Consider the following 26709-nt stretch of genomic DNA (forward strand, 5'->3'; position numbering starts at 1 on the left):
CCGCTAAATATCACTGCCTGCCAACCATCCCATATTGTCAGATATTAACTACTGATGCATTTCAGCTCTCAAACAGTGTCATACAACTTTCAAAGTCAAACCATGAAATCAAATGCCATAAGATCAAGATATTAGTGAGGCATGGCAGCAAAAAATATATATTTATATATATATATCACAGGGGAATACATTTCCTTTTTAAATAATAAATATATCTTTTAAAGAAAAAACAGTAATGTAAAATAAAATGAAAAATAAAATAAAATGAAATGAAAAATAAAATAAAATGAAATGAAAAATAAAATGAAATGAAATGAAAAATAAAATAAAATGAAATAAAATGAAATGAAATGAAATGAAATGAAATGAAAAAAAAGAAAGGAGCTATATAGGGATTAGGGAACAAATTATATTTATCAAAAAATATTATACTTACAGGATATATTAAACAAAGTAAAGGAATACTTCTCTCTGACATTCCTTTTATTAGAATTTTGAGACATTTTCTACAGTCGTTTCATCATTAATACATATTCTGTATTACATTTTTCATCAATACTATGAATCAGCTATACCTTTTACAGCACAATCCTGGGGGTGGGGGAGGGAATGCTTTCGAAGCAAACTAACCACTATGTTGGTATAAGTGCGAGTTCCCCATTCTAAGTCCCTCCACGCCAGCACAAATGGGAGTTGTGCCTGTCTACGGCCGCCTCAGCATATGCCTGCCCACAGCTGCCGGCGGAGGGGCACTGCGCCCAGCCTGTGGCGCAACTTTCAGCCTGGAAATGCCCCCTGTGAGAGGTGTAAAGCCAAGAAAAATGCTGGCGTATCCCACAGACACATAAGAACATAAGAGAAGTCATGTTGGATCAGGCCAGTGGCCCATCCAGTCCAACACTCTGTGTCACATAAGAACGTAAGAGAAGCCATGTTAGATCAGGCCAATGGCCCATCCAGTCCAACACTCTGTGTCACAGAAGAACATAAGAGAAGCCATGTTGGATCAGGCCAGTGGCTCCTCCAGTCCAACACTCTGTGTCACATAAAAACATAAGAGAAGCCATGTTGGATCAGGCCAATGGCTCATCCAGTCCAACACTCTGTGTCACATAAGAACATAAGAGAAGCCATGTTGGATCAGGCCAATGGCTCATCCAGTCCAACACTCTGTGTCACATAAGAACATAAAAGAAGCCATGTTGGATCAGGCCAATGGCTCATCCAGTCCAACACTCTGTGTCACATAAGAACATAAGAGAAGCCATGTTGGATCAGGCCAATGGCCCATCCAGTCCAACACTCTGTGTCACAGAAGAACATAAGAGAAGCCATGATGGATCAAGCCAATGGCCCATCCAGTCCAACACTCTGTGTCACACAGTGGCCAAAAATTTATATATATATATATATATATATATATATATATATATATATATAACACACCACTGATGGACCTCTGCTCCATATTTTTATCTAACCCCCTCTTGAAGCTGTCTATGCTTGTAGCCACCACCACCTCCTGTGGCAATTAATTCCACATGTTAATCACCCTTTGGGTGAAGAAGTACTTCCTTTTACCCGTTCTAACCTGACTGCTCTGCAATTTCATCGAATGCCCACGAGTTCTTGTATTGTGAGAAAGGGAGAAAAGTACTTCTTTCTCTACCTTCTCCATCCCATGCATAATCTTGTAAACCTCTATCACTTGTTGAAGCAGAAAACAAAGGTCGCTGCAGCCATTACTCGAGCTTGCAAACCTCTTAGGGAGCTGTGTAATAGCCTCACCAATCCCCTTGTGCCCTGGGCTGGGTAAGCCCCCTCCCCAACACCCAATCGCCACTCCCTGCCTCCTAGAAAAACTTCCACTCCAGCCCCGCACAAGTCTTTGGGTAGGTCGCGTGGCACGGGGCTCTGCTACGGAGCTCCATGCTGTGCGGACTTAGAGTGAGGGCCGGGGCACTCTGGTGGTGGAGGCTGCACAGTGAGGGCACTTAGACAGTACAGAGCGAGCTCTTTGACTTGCAAGGAGGAGGGCAAAGTCTCTCCTCCGTGGCTAACCTCTCCCATTTCAAAGTCTCAACAGGTACCCGACCTCCAGAGGCTCATCGCATAAGGGTGGTTGCACATGGACGCGTAAGTGCGACTGTACATTCCAAACTTGCCTCCTCCCTCCCCTCACTTGAGGCTGGGCAGGGTGACAGAGTCTCTGGCACCTGAACCTGGCAGCGAGCTCAGGCATGGGGCAGCTGCCATGGCCCCTGCATGCCATTTGAGCCTCCCCCCCCCCTCGGTCTGTCCTCTGCCTCGGTCCCATCCCTGCCAGGGCACCGGGTGGAGGGGAGGTCTGGCAGCTGCTCTGATGCCTGAGGGGAGGTAAGTCAGAGATTGTCTCTTTAAGAGAGTCCCTCGGCAAAACACAGCCTCACACTGTAGCTGCCGCGGCTGATGAATTGCAAGCATTCCAGGAACCCCTCCCCAGGTTCTCTGGGTCTCTTTCTCTGTTTTGCAGGTGGAGATCCAACAGAAAGGCTTCCGTTTGTGGCGAATCAACCCCCCCCCCCCCACTCGGTCAGCTGTTCCTGCTCTCCTCTCTGAGTGGAGCCTGCAAGACTGTCCAAGTTCCCCCTGTGATGCTGCTGCACTTGGTTCCAGCGCATTAAAGCCTTACATGTGCCCTACTTTGCATTTCCTGCTTGCCATCTGCTGCACATTCCCTGTGCCCGTCTCCCTCCCCACCCCCTCTGCCACTCTGTCTGTGGGCTCCCTGCGGGGATGTCTTGAAAGGTGAGCTCGTTTGCTTCTGGAGGGGGCAGAGGGGGGGAACCTATGAGCCTTGGTGCAGGGCTGGACAGGGAAGCGTGAGGGTCTTTCCCCCATCATACCATGGTGCATCACCATAGCCAGCTGGATCTCAGCCTGCCTGACCCCATGGGGCTGCTGTGCTCATGGCACAGAGAAGAAGGGACTGTGTGTGTGTGTGGGGGGGGGGGGTGTTGCAGATGCAATGGGCGCCTGGCTGGTGCCTTGCACTCTGTGTTCTGCTGCCACCAGGGAAGGGGCTCCCAGTAGCGGGGGTGTGTGTGTGTGTGTGTCAGGAAGGGACTCCGAGTGGGACTTGTTGGCATGCTGGAACTCTTGTCTGCTCATTCCAATACCCACATTGTGCCTGGCTTTTCTGAGTGCAGACTCCTGCATTATGTTTTTCCTGTTTGTTTATGGCTCACGGGGAGGGCACATGACTCCACTCGTCTACCTGCCATTGGCACGAGTCTCTGACAGTGAGTGGGTGCAGCTGTGGAACTGGCCAATCCTGCAGCTCCACATGTCTTCTTCCTTTCCCCTGCCCTGCCTTGGCAGTGAGCCAGGTTTCTCTCTTTCACGTGCACACCCAGCCTCACTCCTTTTCCCTCCCCATGTCGGCAGGACTTCTCTCCATTGACTTGGGCAGTGTGCCTGTGATTGGCACAGTTCTCTGTCTGGGGTCAGGGAGGGACAGGCGATCAGCCTCTCTGAGGCTGCCTCTCCCCACCCTGACTGTCATGTGCCATGCACCTGCGCCAGGACTGGCCAATCCAGCGGCCCTGGGATGCCCCGCCCTCCTGCCACTGTCGCGTGCCTGGAGTCCACACTCCACCAGAGTTGCCATGACGACGGTCTCACATGTGGCGAGCTATGGAAGTGAACGGACGGCTCCTCAATTGCGCCATGACCAGCCGCCTCGAAAGGATTGGGCTGCCCATATACCAAAATATGAAGGAAAATCTATTATCTGTCTTGTAATAAAGATAAGAAATATTTTATTCAAAATCCACTTCCTTATACATTAATATTTAAAACTTGTTCTCTCTTTTCTACATTATACTATGTTTGTATGCCTTACGATTCATTTATTGACCATTTTTAGAGTTTCTCATTCAAAATTAATCTCCTGCTTGCATAACAGACATTCAATCTCCCCTCAAATTGAGATGGAGTTATAAAAAAATGTTAATTTTGTCATTACTGCATAATCAGCAAGTTTGTTTTTTCATTCCTCTCAGCTTGGATAGATGTCCGATTTCCATTTTTCTGCTAAATAATTCTAGCTGCTGTCACCATATATTTAAATATCTCTTCCTAAACTTTTGGTAATTTGTTAGGAAATATTTCTACAAGTCCATCACATATGGTGAAAAGGTCTAACTCTTGACATTTCCAACATTTGCCTTTGTGATTTTTATCTATTTCTTGATATCCTTCAGATATACTATCTGAAGAACATTTTGTACCAATTGTCTCTTAGTGCCTGATTGGCTGGGAACTTAAGTTCTTCCCATATTCTCACCGATGTACAGGTAACTGCTTACTAAAATTCTGCATCCATGGGAATCATACATTTCTACGCTTATTCTTTTTCTGTTTCTAACTGAAGTAATAGCTTATATATCCAACATAATAAATTATCTTTTTGTTTTATATTCAGTTGTTCATATCAATCATTTGCCTTAGTGCTCCATTGTCTGTGCTAATAATCTTTTTTATTCTTAAAGCCGATTGTAATACAGTAACCACTGAATATTACTTCCTTCCTCTAATATCTTGCCATGACTTTGTTGGAAATATGTATCTGTTTTGTATGTCCTTTGCAATGTTCTAAAGTTCCAGTCATTATAGGGTTAACACTGTGCCTGATTCCCTATTGTATGCATGACCTGGGAAGAAGATACTGACTGCTGTCAATCAAGGTCTAGAAGCGGGAAAACCTGTTTTGTCTGTTTGGTCAGTTAGTCAGGTAACTTCCTTTGTTCAGGCAGAGAGGTCAAGAAGAAGGAGGAAGTGGTCCTCCATTAAGCACATGATCTATAGTGTTTGTTATTTTCACCTCCCAGTACCCTTTCCTTGTAGTAATAAATATGTTTTTGCTAGGGGTCCCAACCCTCCCGCTCTGGCGGGGGACCCCAGTTTTTCCAGCCTCTTCCCCCGCCCCCCTCAAAAATGGAAGCGGGGGAAGGGTGGGAAACGGCGCCAAGGAGCGGGCGACGCCGCTGCGCTGCTGCCGCCTCTTCTCCGTAGCTGCTCCTCCGAGATGGGCTCAGCCTGAGGAGCAGCTATGGAGAAGCGTGGCGAGCCCCGAATCTGGGTCCTTCTAGGACCCTGAGGAGCAAGGGGGACGCGCTTCGCTTCTCCGCTGGAGAAGGAGGCGGCGGCGCTGAACTGAGCCATGGCGGGAGGAGGAGGAGGCAGAAGGAAGGGGAGGGGCGGTGTTGAGAAAGGCAAAAGGAGGGGGAAGAAAAAGGAGGAGGCTGCTGTCGTCGTGGTGTGCGCGGCAGCAGTAGTGGAATCGCCGCCGCCTTCGCTAAACCGAGGCTTGAGCCCGCGGGGAGGCCCCGCCCGGAAGAAGAAGGGGAGACGTCGCGCCGCCGCCACCCACCACCCCCAGAGCCAAGCTGCCCAGTCACCAGCCCTCAGAGCCCAGGTAAACCCGAGAGAGCAGCAGCGACCCCTCCTCTCCGCCCTGGTACGCCTCAACTCCTCCCCTCTTCACCTGCCCTCCTCAGGGGGTTGCTTGGCAACGCCCCTTGCGAGGGAGGGAATCGAATGTGTTGGGGGCCGCTGTTTGAGGCGAGGAGATTGGGAAAGATTGGCCTGGCTGCCTCCTCGCCTTCCCTGCTGGCCGGTAGGGTTGCCAATCCCCAGGTGGGGGCAGGGGATCCCCTGGTTTGGAGGCCCTCCCCCCCTTCAGGGTCGTCACAGCCTTGATCTTGGCTCCACCCCTAATGTCTCCTGGCTCCACCCCCAAAGTCTCCTGGCTCCACCCCCAAAGTCCCCAGATATTTCTTGAATTGGACTTGGCAACCCTAGTTTTTGCTTTCATGTTAAATGCCTCTCAATGATTATTTGATCCAGTGATCCATCGAGCTGTTTGAGATAAAGAAACAGATTTTCTCTAACACACTTAAGTTTCCCCTGGGTGTTTACCATGTTGCCATATGTTATGTTAAAAAATTATTTTGGTTTCTCATATATTTACCATGATAACATTCTATTGGAGTCATGAGTGGTGAGCTTGAAGGACTCTATACAGTTCAATGTGTAAACCATATTCTCAAAATTCCATCTCTAATTATATGACTCTTTTATTGTACTACAATAGTTTTATTTGATTTTTAAACCACAAATAATTGTGTAAACTCTCATCTGGGTCTGTTAATGTGAGTTTTACTATTCTTTGATGGATTTTTTTTTAATCCAATTCATGATCTAGACCAGGTCTGCAACTTGGTAATATAATTTTATATCTGGAACTGCTAACCCTCCTCTCTTTTTCTTATCTTGTAATCTTTTAAAACTTATTCTTAGTTTTTGCCATTAAAAAAAAATGTATATATGTCTTTGCCATTCTGTCAATATTTTTTCTCATATATATATAAAAATACATACATACATTATTTATTTATATATATATATATAGTGTATGTGTGTGTATAGTATTTTTTTAAATTTGGCAATACACTCATTTTGATTGTTGAAATTCCACCTAGCCACGGAATTTTTAATTTCCCTGCATCTGGTTAGTTCTGCTTGTATCAATTTCCAAGTCTTCTGATAATTGTTTTTGGAAAGATTACAATTTTGTTCAGTTACATTTATCCCCAGATATTTGATAGGTTTGGTGGCTACAATGCATTCTGTACTCTTGATGTGTTAAAGAATTCATTTTCATTTTTGTCTTATTATAGTTGTTTGGTGATACATATGGTTTTGTTTTCTTGCTTTTCTTTTTCTTTTCCTTTTGTATTTCTATTTGTAAATATTTCAAAAAATGTTAATACATTTTTGTCTTATTATTATTGGTTTTATATTTTGAAAGGGATCCAAATTCTTCAATATGTTCCATTACAAATTGCGATAATTCTTGTGGGTCCAAAAGTGTTAGAACCACATCATTTGCATAGCTTTTCATTTTAAAGTCTGTATCATCCAATTTTAATCCTTTAATCTTTGTATCAAAAATCTCTATGGCTAGGATAAATAGTAGAGGTGACAATGGGAAGCCTTGGTGTGTTCCTTTTTAAATTGAAATTGCTTCTGTTAATTTTCCATTTATTAAAATATTTGCATATCTTGCAGCCAGTTCCAGAATTCTGGGCCACAGACCACATTTTGGAGTACATTTAATAGAAAACGCCATATTATATTATCAAATGCTTTTGCTGCATCCAAAAATGAAAACACTGCTTCCTTTTTTTCTTATTCACAAATTTAATTGCACGGATTATAAATTGTATAGTATCTTTCACGTACCTCTGATCAATGTGTATTAAATTTAGCATGCATTTTCTTAAATCTCTCTCCCATTATTGTAGTAAAAACCTTATCTACATTCAGTAGAGAGATAGGTCTGTATGACTATAGTACTGTTGCATCACTGCTGTATTGGCTTGCAGGCTCCAGCTATCAGCTGACAGCGATCAGACAAGGCAGGGTTGTTCAGGTTTCCAGAAATCAGGCAAGGCTGAGTTGGTTGGTGGCTTAGTGCTTAATGCCCATGCCTAGCAGCCTCTCTTGACTGATTTCATAACCATCCACATAAAGATCGGGCATACACCTAGCTGCTAGCAATGCTGCAGTTACTCATCTTTGTTATCAGCAGGCAGAAGTTGAGCCAGAAGACATGCACTTTGGTTTTCAACTGTCTGTGGTGCTCTAAGGGTGTACGTGATACTCCGAGCACTAGGTTGATAGCACAATCATATGGCCAATGTGCCCACTTTCCCTCAAAGATTGCCTAAAACTCAGTGTACGCTGCTGGCAGTGTTATTCGGGCTGGAGTTGTCCTTCTTTTATTTCATTTCATGGGGAGGGACAGTGGCTCAGTGGCAGAGCATCTGCTTGGGCAGCAGAAGGTCCCAGGTTTAATCCCCGGCATCTCCAAAAAAGGGTCCAGGCAAATAGGTGTGAAAAACCTCAGCTTGAGACCCTGGAGAGCAGGGGAGGGAGGGTGGCTCAGTGGTAGAGCATCTGCTTGGTAAGCAGAAGGTCCCAGGTTCAATCCCCGGCATCTCCAAAAAAGGGTCCAGGCAAATAGGTATGAAAAACCTCAGCTTGAGACCCTGGAGAGCCGCTGCCAGTCTGAGAAGACAATACTGACTTTGATGGACCAAGGGTCTGATTCAGTATAAGGCAGCTTCATATGTTCATTCTTAACTTTTTGTAATGGTATCATTAAAACTTCTTCAAATGTTTATAGTACATTACAGTTAGGCTGTCTGGGCCTGGTGCTTTATCCTTTTTCATATTTTTTATCGTTTGGGAAACTTCTTTTATTGTTATTGTTTGATTTAAACATTTTCTATGTTCCAGTGTAAACTTTATAATCGGAATATCTTTTAAATATTATCTTATTTCATTTTCTGAAACAGACAGGTTGTTATACAAACCTGAAAGAACGTTAACAAATTGTTCTTGTATTTCTTTTTCTGCATAAGTAAGTTGATCTCCTTTCTTTATGTATGCCATACTCTTTTTTCTTCCAAAGACAATACACCAAATATCTGCCAGGTTTATTCACATGTTCAAATTGCCTTTATTTTACTAACACATCTAACTGATTTTTAATTCTTTAATTTTTGCTAATATATCTTTGTTGGGATTTCCAGTGCTTTTGTTTCTACTAATTTCTTGGTTTGTTCCATTTCCCCCCTCTTTTATTCTTGGCAGCAGCTGCTAATAAGATTCCCCTGATGAGTCTAGTAGCATCTTGGAGACCAACAAGATTTTCCAGGGTATAAACTTTCGAGAGTCACAGATCCCTTCATCAGATACTGCAAACCAACATGGTTGTCCTCTGAAACTATCTTCTCTGAACCAAAGTTTGAACAGAGTTGCACTTTAAAGACCAACAAAATTTTATCCAAGGTATAGGATTTCACGTGCAAGCACACGTCTTCAGATACAGTGAAACAAAACTTCCTCAACCAATACCTAATAGGAAGAGAGCAGGTGTGTGCATGTGTGGGTGGGTGTTTAGTTGTCATTCAAGAAAGAAGGAATTAAATCTACTTGTGGGATATCTTAGGCTCCGTCACAAAGGCAGGAAAAGCAAAAACAGGTTGCTTACCTGTAACTGATGATCTTCGAGTGGTCATCTGTGCAGTCACACACATGGGTCTTGCCGCAGGCAATGAATCCATTCCTCGGAGTTCCAATAGCTCGCCTATAGCGCTTTTGGCGCGCTCCCCTCCCGCCCTGGGGAGCAGGCAGCGACCGCGCATGCCTGGAGCGGGGGGGGGAGCGCCCATTCCACTCAGTTTCTTCCAGCCGCCGCTGACATAACACAGTACAGAGTTAAATAACAATCACAGGAAGCCAGCAGCGGGGAAGGCTGGGTGGGCGTGTGTGACTGCACAGATGACCACTCGAAGATCATCAGTTACAGGTAAGCAACCTGTTTATCTTCTTCGTGGTCTCTGTGCAGTCCCACACATGGGTGACTAGCCAGCTGAGTAACCTGGAGGAGGGTGCTGGTAAAAGAAGATAGTTAGTCACATAAGAAGACAGATCATGTTCCAAGACATAGAGGCAGAAGCGAAAACACTCACCATACTTCAGTGGAAGATGGATCGGAGAACTGCTTGGCCGAAAGAGGCGTCTCGTCTCGCACGAACGTCCAAAGCGTAATGGGAGACGAACGTGGAAGGAGAGGACCACGATGCAGCTGCACAGATGTCCTCTAAGGAGACGCCCTGTAGAAAAGCCGAAGACGTGGAGACCGCTCTAGTAGAGTGGGCCTTGAGGCCTTCGGGAAGAGGCTGTTTAGCCAGTTCGTAACACAACCTGATGGCACTAACTACCCATTTGGATAGTCTTTGGGTAGAAATTTTGTGTCCTTTACGTGGTTTACCGTAGGCCACAAACAGGTTAGGGTCCTTACGGAAAGGTTGTGTGCGATGCAGATAGAAGGCTAGCGCCCTTCTGACATCCAGAGAATGCAGGGATCGCTGTCCCTGGTCCGACGGGTTAGGGAAAAACGTTGGTAACGCAGTGGAGGTAGACAGATGAAACTTGGAGACAACTTTGGGGAGGAACGTAGGATCCGGTCTTAAGACAACCTTGTCCCTATGAAAGATGGTGTAGGGAGGGTCATGTCTGAAGGCACATAAGTCACTTGCGCGCTTACCCGAGGTGAGGGCTATTAGCAATGCTGTCTTCCAAGAAAGAAGATTGAGCTGTATTGTCGCCATGGGTTCAAAGGGCGCCTTCATTAGACAGGAAAGAACAAGGGATAAACTCCACGTTGGGACGAATGGTTTAACCGGTGGATGTAGGTGCAGCATTCCTTTGAGGAAGGATTTAGATAAGGGGTGAGAGAACACTGTCCTGCCGTCGATAGTGTCATGGAATGCCGAGATGGCAGACAGGTGTACTTTAAGTGAAGAGTAGCACAAGCCTGATTTCTGCAGGGATAGGAGATAATCTAGAATCAGGTTTAGAGGTGTTACCTCAGGAGTCAAATGATAGGGTGCAACGAAGGAACAAAAGCGCTTCCATTTGCGTTGGTACGAGAGTCTAGTGGAAGGCTTCCTTGCGTTGAGAAGAATATTGGTCACTTCTGTGGAGAGGCAGGTGAGTGTATCCTCCAAGCAGTGAGGGCCAGAACCCGAGGGTTGTGATGAAGTACCTGGCCGTTCGCCTGCGATAGAAGGTCTCCCACGATCGGGAGGCGGCGGTAAGTGTGTTGTGACATTTGCAGAAGTTTGGTGAACCATGGTTGCCGTGGCCACCACGGTGCGATAAGGATGCAGTCCGTGCCATCCCGTGCGACCTTCGTCAACACGCGTGTCAGTAGGGGGGTTGGCGGAAAAATGTAGTGGAGGGGACCTCTCCAGAGATGTAGGAAGGCATCGTCGCCCTTCCTGCAGTAGAAGCGGTGACATTTGGCATTGTCCCTGGAGGCAAAGACGTCCACCCTGGGGGTCCCGAAGCACCTGAAAATCCGACGAAGGTAGGTCAGATTGATGGACCATTCGTGGTCGTCTATACGTATCCTGCTTAGGGAGTCGGCCAATACATTCTGTACACCTGGGAGGTGGATGGCGGTCATGTGGATGCTGTGTTTGATACACCATTCCCAGAGCAGTGTGGCTATGCGACATAGTCGAGGGGATCTGGTGCCTCCCTGCTTGTTTACATAAAATACTGTCGCCATGTTGTCCGTGGAAATCTGGATGTGGCGACCCGCAATGAGAGGAAGGAAGGATTGAAGAGCTCTGTGTACTGCAATCAGTTCTAAGCAGTTTATGTGCAGGGTCCTCTCCTGAGGGGTCCAGAGACCTCTGACAGTCTTGCCTTCTAAGTGGGCTCCCCATCCCCACATGGAGGCGTCTGTTGTCACGATAGCTGTTGGAGTAGTTGGTAAGAACGGCATGCCCTCGAGGAGGTTGTCGAGGCTGGTCCACCAAGTGAGAGAAGGAAGGACTCTCCTGGGGACGGTGAGCAGGGTGCTCTGAGGTTGCACATGAGGCCGGTAGGCACGTACGAACCAGAGCTGAAGTGGTCTCATTCGTAGCCTGGCGAAGAGGAGGACTGCTGTAGTAGCGGCCATCAGACCTAAAAGACGCTGAATAGTTAGGGCCGGTTGGATGGGATGTAGCTGGACCATCCTGGCAAGGGTGATGATTGTCATAGCACGGTCCTCTGGAAGGAAGGCACGGTGTAAAGAGGTGCGAAGATAGGCCCCTATGAAGCAGAGATGTTGAGTGGGGGTGAAGTGCGATTTGGTGACATTCACCCGCAGGCCTAGAGACTCCAGGAGGAGAAGGGCTTCGTGAAGATTGGCCTCGAGCTGATTTGGAGTAGGTGCAATGAGGAGCCAATCGTCTATGTACGGGAAGACTGTGATGTTTCGTAGTCGAAGAGCCGCTGCCACCACCGCCATGCACTTGGTAAATACCCTGGGTGCAGTGGAGAGGCCGAATGGTAGGGAGATGTATTGATAATGATGTTGGCCGATCGCAAACCGGAGGTATCTGCGATGCTGAGGTCGGATAGTCACATGGAAGTAAGCGTCCTGAAGATCTAGGGAAGCCATCCATGAATCCTTTGGAATCAAGGGCAAGATGGACTGCAACGAGATCATTCTGAATTTTCTGTACTGGATAAATTTGTTCAGCTTCCGAAGATCTAGAATAGGGCGCTTGCCTCCATCCCTCTTGGGGACCAGGAAGTACCTTGAGTAGAGTCCCATTCCCCGATGTTGGAGGGGAACCGGTTCTATGGCTTTTTTCTGGAGCAAGTCCAGAATCTCGTGATGGAGGTGATGGGATGGAGGGGTAGCCACGAAGTAGTGGTGGCGAGGCAGCGAAGCGAACTCTATTGCGTACCCCAGACGTACGATGGTGAGTACCCAGGAGTCGGTCGTGATTGAAGTCCTAGTCCTGTAGAATGGGGAAAGACGCGTGGGGTAGGGTGACTGAATGGGGAAGTCAAAGAGACTGCTTGGTAGGGGGGGATGATTTTTTGGACTGCTGAGGGCGTTGCCTTTGCTGAAAAGAAGGCTTCTGTTGCGCAGGTCTTCTTTTCCAGTATTCAGACTGTTTAGGAGAACGCTGGCGTCTTTGGAAAGATGGTTTCCAAGGTTGTTTGCGGCCAAACGGTTGCGAAGCAGGTTGAGAGACTCCTAGGCGCTTGGCCCGTTTACGCCCGTCGTCAACAGAGGACAAGACCTCATCAGTAGAGGCATGAAAGAGGCCGAGGCCATCAAAGGGAAGATCCTCTATCTTCTGCTTGATGTCGGGTTGAAGATTAGTGGATCTCAGCCAAGCATGACGACGCAGGGCAACTGAAGAGGCGAAGACACGGGATGAACAGGAGACCGCATGTCGAATCGAATTAATTTGTTGTTTGGAGACCCTGGAGAGTTCGGAAACCAGGGCTGATGCTGTTCTCTGAGAGGAGTCGGGAAGCGATGGTATCAGTGGTGTGAATTGGTTCGCCAGATTAAAAGTATAAGCAGCAAAATAAGCCAGGTAATTGTTAAGCTTCGAGTTGGTGGAGGCAAGTGTGAAGATTTTCCTTGCCAAGGTGTCTAATTTCCTTCCCTCACGATCCGGCGGCGCGGGATGCCTGGAGGGTTTGGCCTTCATGGCAGAATGAACGATGATAGAGTTCGGAGCTGGATGTGAGGCGAGGAACTTAGCGTCGGGGGCATGGACTCGATAGAGGGAGTCCAGCCTCTTAGAAGTGGGAGGTACCGATGCAGGTTTGTCCCAAGTCTCCTGAAGACCCTCCAGGTGCACCGGTAGCATAGGAAGCAAGGACCCGGGAGGGAAGTCTGATTGCACCAGGTCATGTACCATGTCCGACACTTTGGGGGAGTCCGCCTGGAGAGGTATCTTCAGTGCCTCCGCCATAGAAGTAATAAGGTTGAGATACGCTTTGGATGCATCAGACGGAGAGAGCCTGAGCTGTTGCGCAGAGTCCGAGGGGAGAGATGGAGAGTGGTCCTCCGAATCCAAAGAGGCTGGGGAGTCCCCACCCGAGGAAGAGGCTCCCGTGGAGGGGGAGGGTGGATGAACAGTCGGTTCCGAGATGGGGGCTGCAGGCTCCGAGGTCTTGGAAGGAGACCGAACTCGAGAATCCGGGGCCACGGATACAGTGGCAGAAGCAGTACGCGGTTTAGCCACGTCTCGGTACCGAGGGTGCTCACGGCGTTGATGCGAGGGGCCAGCCTCTTGTTCAGATGATAGGAGGCGGTTGAGGAGTCTGGGTGAGTACTCGAAATGGCTTCGAGGGTCACGAAGTCGAGAAGGGCGGTCGAAGTGGAGCTGAGGTGAATCCTCATGTCGGGTTGTGCGAGCGTAACGAGACCGAGGCGAACCGCCATAACGGATCCGTGGAGTAGCGGGATCACGGTGGAAGTAGGAGTCTGACTCCTGATATCTACGATGGATGTCCCACTCGGAGTGGGAGCCGGAGCGGTGACGGGACCTGCCCTGTCGAGGTGAGGGCGATCTGGATAGAGAGTATTCATATCGCCTCCTGGAGTAGTAATCTTGCTGTTCATAGTAGACCGAGGAACCGGAGTCGTGGCGGCTACGCGGAGAGCGTGATCGAATTCGAATCCGATGGGAGGAGACTTGCGTTGCCGATTCACGGTACAGCGGAGAGAGTGCAACATCATGGAAGGAGTCAGGTCGCAAAGATGGGCGTAGGTAAGTCTGTGTCGGGTCGGTGGTACGGTCGGGTTCAAGGATCTCAGAAGGTACCACGCTGTGTACTGAAGGCGATCGGGATCGAATCGGAATCACCTCCACGGCCGTGGAGGTGTGAGGTGTAAGCCGAGGCATGTCCGTGATGACGTCAACCGGGGTCGACAACTCGGACGGCAGGAGTGGTTGAGCTGAACTCGATTGAGCAGTCGAGGACATGGTGTTACGGGGCTTTATGGGCGCCGCGTCCGCTGACTCGGAATGACGCGCCGGTTCGGAATGGTGAGGTTTCTTAGGCGCCGAATCCGAGTGTCGAGCCTTCTTAGGCGCCGACTCCGATTCGGAATGACGCAGTTTTTTCGAAGACTTGTGGCCGGCTTCGGCGTGCTTCGAAGGTCGTTTCCCGGACTTGTGCGTCTTTTGAGACTGAGGCGCAGCCGGGGCAGCCGAATCTCCCGCTCGAGGTGGGGGAGGCGGCGAGTCGGAAGTGGGCATAGCCCGCAGGGACCGTTCTAAGAGGAAAGCCTGTAGTCGTGCGGCGCGGTTTTTGCGTGCCTGCTTGCCGAAGTTCGCACAATGCGGGCAAGGGTCGACTCGATGGCCTTCCCCGAGGCAAAAAAGGCAGTGACTGTGGCCGTCTGTGGTGGGAATTTTAGCCCCACAGTGCCTACACTTTTTGAAAGTAACCTTCCCTTCCATACGACCCGGACGGTGGGGGGAAGGGAGGGAAGGGAGGGAAGGGACGGGTAGGAAAAAGAGAAGAAAAGCGCAGAAACAGTTTTTTTTTTTTTTTTTTGTTTTTTTAGGACGAAACGGGGGAAGAGAGAACGATACCAGTCAAAGTAGAGATGAGATGAGCTGAGGAGAGACGAGCTAAGGAAGAGCGCAGCGAGGAAGGTGTTGTCCGGGCGGCGGAAAGGAAGAAACTGAGTGGAATGGGCGCTCCCCCCCCCGCTCCAGGCATGCGCGGTCGCTGCCTGCTCCCCAGGGCGGGAGGGGAGCGCGCCAAAAGCGCTATAGGCGAGCTATTGGAACTCCGAGGAATGGATTCATTGCCTGCGGCAAGACCCATGTGTGGGACTGCACAGAGACCACGAAGAAGATACAAAGAAAACCTTCCCTACTAAAAACAGAATTATAACCATTGGAGCACATTTGGCTTAAGTGGAAAGCAACCACGACTAGATGGTGTCAAAGGATTCTCTAATCACATCAACTCAGTTAATTCAGCCCCAAACATGCCACGCTGAACTTCCCAATGGATGCATTCCAAGGATGTACCTGCATGCATTACAGGCTGCTTTACCTTAAAGGCACTGCAGCATCTTTGGAAGGCAGTTTTTCCTGCTAGGCTTCAAGTATATTCTTTGGTTTTACCATTGACCCACCTTTTACCCTTCTTTTCCACAACATTTGACAGTTTTGGTAAGGCTCTCTGTAGCCTCTACTGGCACAGATGCTTTATAATTATCTTTTAGCCACTGTTTAGGAGCCCAGGAATCTTTATACACATGACAGCAAGCGAGCAGAAGGGCAAACATCTTCGAGGTAAGACTCCCCGCCCCCAGCCCGTGAGTTGAGGTCATTGCATCAGAGAGGTCTGAGGAGCCCATCTTCTTGTTGCTGAGGGAGGCTGTCAGTCATCAGTATTCTAAGCCATGCCTCAGGGCATCACCTCCCTCCCTCTCTTTGCAGGATCCAAACTGGCAATGGAAAAGAGGGACATGGGGGGGGGGGCTTAAAAGAAGATAATGAAAGACCTCAAATCATGGCTGGAAGGAGGAGGAGGATGAAACGAAATGGGTTGGCAGAAATTAGCGTCAGCGTTCACTGTTGTGCATGACCAAGAAGCTGATGCAAAAAGCTGAAGAACTGCCTACTCCCTCCCCCTCCCATGAGGCCTGGATGCGTATTGTGAGAATCGCTTTCCTTTAGTTGCATTATTCAACAAAGCGGGTTTTTCTCTCACAAGAGAACTGATTGCACCATTAATTTTTAGGGCAATGGAAAGAAGAGAAGAGAAATATCCTTTTCATTTGTCATGATCTAAAGGCTTCTGCCACTGGAAGAGGGGGAAAGGTAAAAAAGGGAAAGGCAAAAGAGACCCTCCCTCAAGTTTCAGTCCTGAACCCGCTGCTCTTCCCTCAGGACGGTCTCTCTCCTCAAGCTGCCCTCACTGTGAAAAACAGGATGTTTGCCGCATCAGTTGCTTTTTAATTCATGGAAACCTTTGGATTTAATAATGCAGCATTACACTGCAGCCCGTTCTTGTATGTTACATAATTAAGGGCACAGAGACTGCCGTTAGAGGATCCATAAATAACTGGAAGAAATTTGAGCTAGAAAAGGACACTGCCAACGATATTTTCCTACAATTATTAATCTTTCAGTGAATTTAATATTATTGAAAAGTGACAAAAAAAATGCAAGCTTAGAGAATGCAAGCTAGAAAAAAGAACTCGTTTTGATTAGATCAAACGCCACTGATTTAGATGGGCCAAGCTTCAAAGCTGCTTTTCAGACCAAGCTGGCTGAGATTAAAGTTAAATCTATTACTTGCATCTCACGCAAGGCTGGTCAGTAGAAGAACTGCTACAATCACTGGTGGCAGAATGCAAGCAGAGAATGCAACCAGAGTATGGTTGGGACACATCGTTTTTTACTGGCCATAGAAAGCTAATCAACGGGGAGTCCAGATGAACAACGCCATAAGTTTGGCTGTATTGCTTTTGTAAGGACTCTGACTGATTGAGCTGGTGTGGAATGTTCCATTGCAAGGGGACTGAGGAGTTTATCGCCCAGATATTGTGAGGGAAGGGAAAGTTATCAATTTGGTTGGGATTAAAATGTCACATGGGAGCATGAGGAATCTGGGAAAGTCATCCCAGGACAAAGGGAAGTTGAAGGAGGCAAGGAGGGTAAAGTACAGGTGCAGAGTAAGCAGTGGACTGGGAAAGAGAAAACAAGAAAATGGGAGTGGAGGAAGACAGCAGCGGAAACAAAACTTGAAGCAAGAAGGGACAGACTGTAGCAGAGATCTAAAGGTACCCTGCAGCAATTTCAGAGACGCTGTTTGGTGAGGGACCAGGGCAAGAGAAGAGATAGTTGGTCAGTATTCAGCGTTAATAACGGAACACAACAGGCCATGTTCTCAAAGGCAGGCATCTGCATATGGCTATGGCAACGGAGAAGCCAAAGAGAAGGCAGCACTCCGGCAACTCTAGAGTGTGTCACTCAGGCCTCAGATTCAGTGGGAGCTCACAGGAGTGCAGCTCCTGAACCTTTCTGAGAGTTCCACCTCCTTGTCCACTGAATAGTAGGTGCAGCTGCATAACAATCCCTGGATGAGCTCCACCACCTGTTTTTTTACAAAACAACCCCTGGTGTCACTGCGTGGCCTGCATCTGTACTCCAAGGGAAGAAGGAAAGGACAGCTGTAGCTCCGGGAGCTGAGGGGCAGACAGTTGCTAGGTCTTGAACCCGAGCTCTAGTGGAGGGATCTGACTGGCTTCTATGATCAAGACAGCACTCTGTCATTGGGGAACCAGGGCCCAACAGCAACAAGGCTGAATTAGATTCCCCGCCTTAATTTGATCTAACAACTCAGTTTTTTGCTTCTAGCATGTAGTTTGTAACCATATCTTTAACAACAAAATTTAAAATTATAATGTCTAAAAAGTCTGAAATTCAGAAAAGCAAATACATTATCCGGATGGTATAAATTAGGTTGTGTCCTAGTTGTTAGAAACTGATCATTCTGACTTCTCATTCCTGAATTTTTCATTCTTCATCCGAGACACAAAAGGCAGGGGGGAAGGGAGACATGGAAGCAAGAAAGGAGGTAGGTACTTTCGTATAAAAACTAGTATGTTAAGAACATAAGAGAAGCCATGTTAGATCAGGCCAATGGCCCATCCAGTCCAACACTCTGTGTCACACAGTGGCCAAAAAAAAATTATATTACACACACACAAACACACACACTGTGGCTAATAGCCACTGATGGACCTCTGCTCCATATTTTTATCTAAACCCCTCTTGAAGGTGGCTATGCTTGTGGCCGCCACCACCTCCTGTGGCAGTGAATTCCACATGTTAATCACCCTTTGGGTGAAGAAGTACTTCCTTTTATCCGTTTTAACCTGTCTGCTCAGCAATTTCATCGAATGCCCACGAGTTCTTGTATTGTGAGAAAGGGAGAAAAGTACTTCTTTCTCTACTTTCTCCATCCCATGCATTATCTTGTAAACCTCTCTCATGTCACCCCGCAGTCGACGTTTCTCCAAGCTAAAGAGCCCCAAGCGTTTTAACCTTTCTTCATAGGGAAAGTGTTCCAAACCTTTAATCATTCTAGTTGCCCTTTTCTGGACTTTCTCCAATGCTATAATATCCTTTTTGAGGTGCGGCGACCAGAACTGCACACAGTACTCCATGTTGTACACATGTTGACCACAATGGCTAGCATACCAAGGACAGTAAGGCCATGCTGGTGGCCTCTGTCCTGACCTAACGTAGCTGGTTATCAAAACACTCCAAAAAGGCATCCCATGTGCCATTGCATTTATATACGGCATTCTTCTGCATAATCATTTCATGGTTCTAGGGCACAAACTGCAGTTCTACCACCCAATCACCAATGTCAATGCAATTATTTCTTGGCACTCTGTCATTAAACTGCATACAGGTAGACCACTTGTGCGTGCAGTGATGGGTGGAAGTCGCTTTGCCATTTTCTTCCCACAGATAACCATCTGGCTCTGTCCTCCTTAATAAAACCTTTGGTGTTTAAAAGGGCACTCTGTTGACTTGAAACAGACTGTAAATTGCTTTCTGCTTAATTTAATGGGGCTGTTGTTTTCCCAACTATTTTCTTGTCATTTTGGCTATTGCTAGCTATTTTCTAGTAATTGTTGTTTTTATAGTTGTGTTAGTTAAATGAAAGGTTGTTGCTAACTGGCTTTTGATTTTTTTCCCCCATTGTTTTGGGAGTTTTGATATTTGTTTTCAAGACGTTGAAAGCCACTCTGAGGATCCAAGGTCATGGAAGGTTTAATGAGCAAATTAATGTATGCCGGCAGTGGTAGTCACTGAAGGGAAATTTTGGGAGTCTGACGGTTTTGCCTGAATGCTAGATATTTGTATGGGCTCCTTAATTCATGGACGGAACCTTTCCCCCAGAACTCACAATGGAATTTTTACTGTAAAAATTGATCCGTGTTGATCACGGCTAAGAATAGTTTCTTCTCCCTGGGTGGGGTGTGTGTGTGTGTGACTATTGGGATATGTGATTAATATAGCAAGTTTTGCCCAGTCACAGAAGTGTAGTACTGAGTTCAATGAATAAATATCCCAAGAAGGATACTGCAAAAATTGGTAGACCTACATTTATTCCATTAGATCCAGTTCACATTCAGGTTGCACCCCCAAAAAGAGAAAGAAGCCTAATATAAAGAATCCTTTCCCAGTCACTAATGGCCAGCCTGTCCGGGATCACATGTGTGGGGATATGAGGGCATTGTCTCTATGGGAGAGACCTGCAGAGACGTGTGCCTCCATGGAAGGCCACACAGAGAGAGCGAGAGGACAAAGCAAGAGAGAGAGAGAGAGGAAGGGTCAGAGGGCAGCTCCCAGGTTAAGACAAAGAGAGGCATCCCATTCAAGGAGAGAACACCTATCCACACTCAGGCATGCTGCGACCTTCACTCCAACAGTTACTTTGCTGGCTGATAATTCCTTTGTTATGTTGGTGACTCAAAATGTTTGTCTGAGGTCTCCTTTATCAGCATTAATTATCAGGAGACAATCCCCTGATCTTTAAGAGGAAGATAAAAAGGATTGCCTATCTGTGCTCCTGTAGCTACTTCTTATGTAACCAATCCTCCTTTCTGTGACGGATGTGGCAGACATACATGTATTTTTTTTTTAAAAAAGCTAGTCATTAATTATGTAACAGTCAACACATTTTATGCCAAATACTAAAAAGATGGTAAAAACAGCAGATGTAAAAAAAGCAGCCATAAACTATAAAGCTAAAATTGAATTTCAAAAAGAAGATTTGAAGAATTTGGACACCTCAATATAAGAGAATCTCCAAAGATATGGCTTCAAGGACTGACACCTTTAAACAGTGGCTGGACAAACACTTGTCAGGGATGCTCTAGGCTGAGCCTGCATTGAGCAGGGGGTTGGGCTAGATGGCCTCTATGACCTCTTCCAACTGTCAAGATCTGGGTCATGCCATGAGATCATGTAACATGCATTTTCACGCATTTGGTTTGTCTTTGTCTGTATATCTGCATTCTTTGTAACATCTTATAAGTAATCTTTTCTGCCTCAGCTAGCACCAAACATTCCTCTCACATGCAGCAAAGGTCATCCGTTATCTGTCTAGCTAGAGACTGTTAACTTTTGATTCTGGAGAAAACTATCTGAACTGTGTGTGTGGTGAGGCGAGATGAAGAGTGTTTATCTTTGAATTATTGGCACCTTCTAATTTTGCACAAAGACTTGTGCGCCTTAATGCCGGCATAATTAATGGTCACAGTAAATTATAAAGGTATAGCCTGACCTGTGGAGGTCAGTTCTAGCAAGACCAATCCTTGCTGTGAATATGCTCATCATTAAATCAAGCCTAATTTGATTTACATCAAAGAGATAGAATTAAGGAGTGCAGCACAGAACTTGACACCAACTCTCTGATTCTATGATTCTCAATTTATAGATGAAACGTTCATTATATTTAATTCTAGGCCAAAAATTTTACCAAGTTTCTGCATTCCTAATCAGCTCTTAAACTGCTGCTGTAAGCACACTAAACTAGGAGGGAAATCTGATTGACATCAGCATTACTCACTTCACAGTAAATGTATTTTATGGGTCTTTTGATTATTTGAGACTTTTTTAAACCAGTTCCCTGTTGACTTTATAGCCATTAGCAGTTTACTGTATATTTTCATAAAACCATCCAATACAATCTCATAAAAATAAATTTGGGGGAGGAGGAAAGAAACCTAAAATAGATTTGAATGAAATTTCTCTGTGTGTGTGGGGGGGGGGGGGGAATCCACTAGCTAGTTAACCTGTAAGAATCTCTTTTTCATTTAATGCTGACCCCCATATTTAACCTCCAAACAACAAGATTAATGAAGTAACTTTGAGAGCCAAACAGGATGTAACTACAGAACTGACACAAGATGAAGCTTGAAAGTCCTGCTGGTTTTTCCTTTTGTTTGCGTTGATCCATGGACATTTTGTTGATTCTACTCTTGGGCTTCTAACAGACACTGGACAGACATTTAATGCAAAGAAGAATTACAGCACATTATAAAGAATATCCATTGGGTTGCAATTGCTTTTAATTCACAGATTTTACTGATTTTATATGTATCTTTGCTATACATCGCTTACAGCCTGGTGGGGGTGGGGTCTGTCCTCCACTGTTTCTCGTGGTTATATTTTTGCCAAGAAAGAAGAAGGTCTGAGACTGGCTGGATATGAATCCAGACCTTTCCATTCTCTAACCCAGAGGCCACTTGAAGAAACAAGAAGTTTCAGCTGGAATTCGAGGAGACCTGAAGCCTGAACTCCACTAACTTTGTTGGCCAATCAAAAGCACAGAGACGAACTAAGAAAACCAGACCCCATTTTCTATTACTGTTGCTGTCATAGAAAGATATTTGGTGATGGAGGGAGGGGGAAGAAGTCCAGAAATGTCTTGGGTTTTTTTTTTTTTTTTTAAACATACTGTGTTTTGTGGCTCTAAAATCTGTAACCCACTTTGAACAGAAGCGCCCCCGCCCCCCAAAATGATGCAGAAAAGCCTTAAATAAAGTTCTCAGCGCTTATACTAGGGGGATCCGGGGGGAGGATCTGACCCTGTCATGGGTCAGGCAGAGCCAAGGGTGGATTTGTGCGGGGGGGGGGGGGGATGGTAGCAAGAGAATCTGAATCAGGAGTCCAGTCCAAGAGTGCAGAGCCAAGTGAGCCATTAACAAGGGGCCGTCCGAGACGTGTAATCAAGCAGGGTTACTCACAAGCAGGAGTTAAAATTAACCAGAACCAATGGGTTGAAATTAAATCAAAAGAGCTTTCAGCTAACTATTAGGAAGAAGTTCCTGACAGAGCAGATCCTCAGTGGAACAGGCTTCCTTGGGAGGCGGTGGGCTCTCCTTCTTTGGAGGTTTTCAAACACAGGCTATATGGCCATCTGACAGCAAAGCCGATTCTGTGAATTTAGGCAGATCATGAGAAGGAGGGCATGAAACAGGCTCGTAGCCAGAAAATTCCAGTGTGGGGGGGGGGGGCACAGAAAAAAAATTTGGGTGCAGGGCCCCCTTCTGGTGGCCCCCACTATCTCCACCGCCATTTTTCTGGCACCCCAATCTCCGTGCCACGTTCAGTCCCCTGCCCGCCTCCGTGCAGTGCCTCCCCCTCCTCATTATGCTCAATCCCTGGCTCAGAACATGAAAGTTCTTCATATACGTCTTCTATATAGGCTGTTATTTCAGATTCCTTCCCCGTGGACCTTTAAGCCTTCCTACGCCCCAGGACCTCTTTCTATTTTTCCACCTGTCACTGTATAAGGTTTCACTCTCAGCCAAACAGGCAATTTTCCTTTCCCTCACAGAAGCAGCACTGTGAACTGTTCAGTCTTCTCGTCAACATGCCACACCAGCACATCAGGTTGACCAATCCGTGGCAGAGGATTTACTGCCACAAATGCAACACAATATGAATACATTGTCCTCTGCATGGCCATTAAGCTTGGAACTGACCAACTCCTTGTCATAATATTACAGAGAAAAAACAACAGCATGGCTTCTAATGGTGCAGTCTCCTTCTGATCGGGAAAATTAATGCTCAAAGGAATCCCCAAGAGAAAGAGTTAGCTGTTGGCCGAAGCTTGTTTAGAATGAATGTCTCTAGGTATTATTGGTGGCAGGATGGAAACAGTCATCTCATCGATCCAACCCAGAGGTCACCTTGGCCTTCCACCCACACGTGAACGCTGAGCATCTTGAAAGCGATCTGTTCTTAATTTGGGTTTATTTACTGTCAAGGCAGCCTTACAAATAAGTAACATTAGCCCACTACAAGTAAAGCCAGGAAGGTACATCTGATGATCTTCCACCCCCAGGAACTGCACACTAACACAAGCAATAATCTATCACCACAAAGCAGCCCAGATAGCGTGGAGGGGTCTTTGCCCTCCAGTTATGCACCTGCCCTTCATTACTGGTAATCTGAAAAATACTGGGGGGGGGGGGGGGGAATGGAGGGGGTGGAAAGTTCACTGCCAAAACTGGTTAAAAACTATCTTTTCCTGTTCTTCCCTACTTTAGATTAGGCAGGAAGGAGCGAGTCCCCTTGGCCACTGCAATTTCTGGGATCCTAGCTGACAGTCCAGAGAAAGACATCTGCCTCTTAGCCGATGATATCATTATGTCACCTATCTGATGCCACTGGGAGCACTGGCTGCCAAGAAGATTGGTGCAAAACTTTCACCCAATGTTCATCGTGCTGGATTCCCCACCCTGTCCTGGTCCTGACAATTTTAACATTGTTTTTAACCTTGTTGTATACTGGGGCAGCTATTAGTATATTGTTATGACTTCTGGCCTTATGCAATAAAATCCTACCTGCCTACCTAGTTGACAGTGTTATAGCTCCATAACGGGCTGCAGAGAAGAATTAAGAACAAGTCCCTACAAATTTTGAGACTCTTGGCTCTGCTTCAAGGGAATTTGCATCAAACAAGCATCTATAAATGAACAGACAGACAGACAGACAGAGATGATAGATAGATAGATAGATAGATAGATAGATGATAGATAGATAGATAGATAGATAGATGATAGACAGACAGACAGACAGATAGATAGATAGATAGATAGATAGATAGATAGATAGATAGATAGATAGATAGATAGATAGATAGATGGATAGATATAGACAGACAGACAGACAGATAGAACCAACACTAGCAGCAAAAATTGTTTTAAATTATTTTAAACTGTTTTAAATTGTTTAAGTGGTAACGATTGTTAATTTTAATTGTTAATGATTGTTGATTTTAATTGTTTGCTCACTGTTTTATTGTTGTTAGCCGCCCTGAGCCTGCTTCGGCAGGGAGGGCGGGATATAAATGCAAAGAATAAATAGATAGAAAGACAGACAGACAGACAGACAGACAGATAGATGATAGATAGATAGACAGACAGACAGACAGACAGATAACTCCCCCCATCCCAGAAACTTGTAAAATGACTGTATCCGTTGCTTTTTATGGGGTTTACAAGGAATATCCACGACTGTCAGTGTCTCTTTTCAATACCATTGTCGTTTAAGACAACTTGACTACTAGGACTATTTCCCTCTGGATCAAGGGTCTGATTTGGAATAAGCAGTTCTGCCAGTTGCAGAGACTCCATGGCGGTAGGAATTGCCATTGAGGCAAGGGATGAAGAGAGGGGATCACGGACTCTCCTTGGGGTCTCCCATCCACTTACTGCCGCTGGGGCCAGTCCTGCTTAGGTTCCAAGATCAGATGAGACCGTGCTAGCCTGGGCCGTCCAGGTCAGGGCTACACAGACCTCCTAATCTAATGTTTTTAAACTAGCAAGCAAATGAATAACAATTTAAGTCAGCCACGTGCTGATAGCTCCCTTCATGTATTTTGGTGGCGACAGCTTTGATGAAGAGCCAGTGGGATTGAAACTGACAGGCATTTATTCTGTTTTAATAAAGCACTCTTTGCATCCTGTTCCGCTTTTTATTTTTGCATAACATGCTGATTTTTGCAATTTCCCACCTGCCCGACTTTATTTTAATTCCAAAATATCCTGCCTGGTCATGCCAGTTTGGCTCCTCCAGCTACAGTGGGACCTGGGGGTGAGGCCCATCCTTTCAACCCTCCCCCTTCCAACTGCATGGCCTCTCCATCGGAGGGCCCCCAATCTGCCCCCTTTGCTCACTGCCACTCTGAACAAGTAGTAGCCTTGCTGCTGGTCTTTTTGCTTTTTTCTTTCCCCTTCCCTAACACAGCGTGCAGAGCAAGGGAGAGGGGAGAGTCAAGAAGTCTCTGTCTCTCTGAGAGAGGGGCACATAAGAAAGGGGTGGGGAAGTGCAGCAGCAATGACTGCCCAGGTGAAGGGGGGTTAGCTTCTGGAACTCAAGGCAGCTTACAGTGTTGAGAGCCCTGGGCTACCAAACCGGGTGGTCCCTCAGCCCCTTCAAACAACAAATCCTGCTATGGGACCCACCAAATATGAAATCCTGGCTGTGGCTTGTTTTGATGATCTAACTAAAATTCAAAATTGGGCAGGAATGAACTTGTATGATTTTCAACTAATTTTTGGAACAAGACTACCTTGGCCAACACGTACAACCCCCCCCCCCCACCAGTGCTGTCTGCTGCCTTTTTGTCCCCCGCACCTGCCCCCTCAGTGTCATCTGCTGCCTTCTTGCAGCAGCTTTTCACTGCCTTTATTTTTTTTGGCCTTCTTCTTTGCCTTGACTGTCTGTTACCTCATTCGCCTACATTTCTATTAGTTGGAATGGCCGTAGCAACACATGTTGTTTTGTAGACGAGTATCCTTGACGGTAATAATCTCATTACATTGAAAATTAACAGGAGAATAGGACTTGAGTCAAACAAGGCCTGAAACTTCTCAGGAATAGATATGGATATTTTCTGACATTCTCATACAATAAATGTTCCCGATTCCAGGATTCAGACAGAGGTTTTCCCCAGCTGAGATCCAGCAGTGGGACACTGCTGAATCTGGGATTTGGAAAGAGCAATCTCCCCTTCACATATCTGAGGAAGTGTGCTGTGACTCACAAGAGCTCAGATTGTCTGTTACCTCATTTGCCTACATTTCTATTAGTTCGAATGGCCGTAGCAACACATGTTATTTTGTAGATGAGTATCCTTGACGGTAATAATCTCATTACATTGAAAATTAACAGGAGAATAGGACTTGAGACAAACAAGAAGAAGAAGAAGAAGAAGAAGAAGAAGAAGATATTGGATTTCTATCCCGCCCTCCACTCCAAAGAGTCTCAGAGCGGCTCACAATCTCCTTTACCTTCCTCCCCCACAACAGACACCCTGTGAGGTGGGTGGGGCTGGAGAGGGCTCTCCCAGCAGCTGCCCTTTCAAGGACAACCTCTGCCAGAGCTATGGCTGACCCAAGGCCATGCTAGCAGGTGCAAGTGGAGGAGAAGAAGAAGAAGAAGAAGAATATATTGGATTTCTATCCCGCCCTCCACTCTGAAGAGTCTCAGAGCAGCTCACAATCTCCTTCACCTTCCTCCCCCACAACAGACACCCTGTGAGGTAGGTGGGGCTGGAGAGGGCTCTCCCAGCAGCTGCCCTTTCAAGGACAACCTCTGCCAGAGCTATGGCAGACCCAAGGCCATGCTAGCAGGTGCAAGTGGAGGAGAAGAAGAAGAAGATATTGGATTTATATCCCGCCCTCCACTTTGAAGAGTCTCAGAGCGGCTCACAATCTCC

General features: G+C 46.4%; 1 protein-coding gene across 8 annotated transcripts in view; it reads right to left on the reverse strand.

Annotated features, from left to right (window-relative positions):
• ARHGEF9 (Cdc42 guanine nucleotide exchange factor 9) overlaps nucleotides 1–26709 on the reverse strand; it is a 497418-nt gene that overhangs the window by 40931 nt on the left and 429778 nt on the right. The window lies entirely within an intron of this gene.

Source organism: Heteronotia binoei, chromosome 11 (assembly GCF_032191835.1).
Source record: "Heteronotia binoei isolate CCM8104 ecotype False Entrance Well chromosome 11, APGP_CSIRO_Hbin_v1, whole genome shotgun sequence".
Taxonomy (NCBI): Eukaryota; Metazoa; Chordata; class Lepidosauria; order Squamata; family Gekkonidae; genus Heteronotia; species Heteronotia binoei.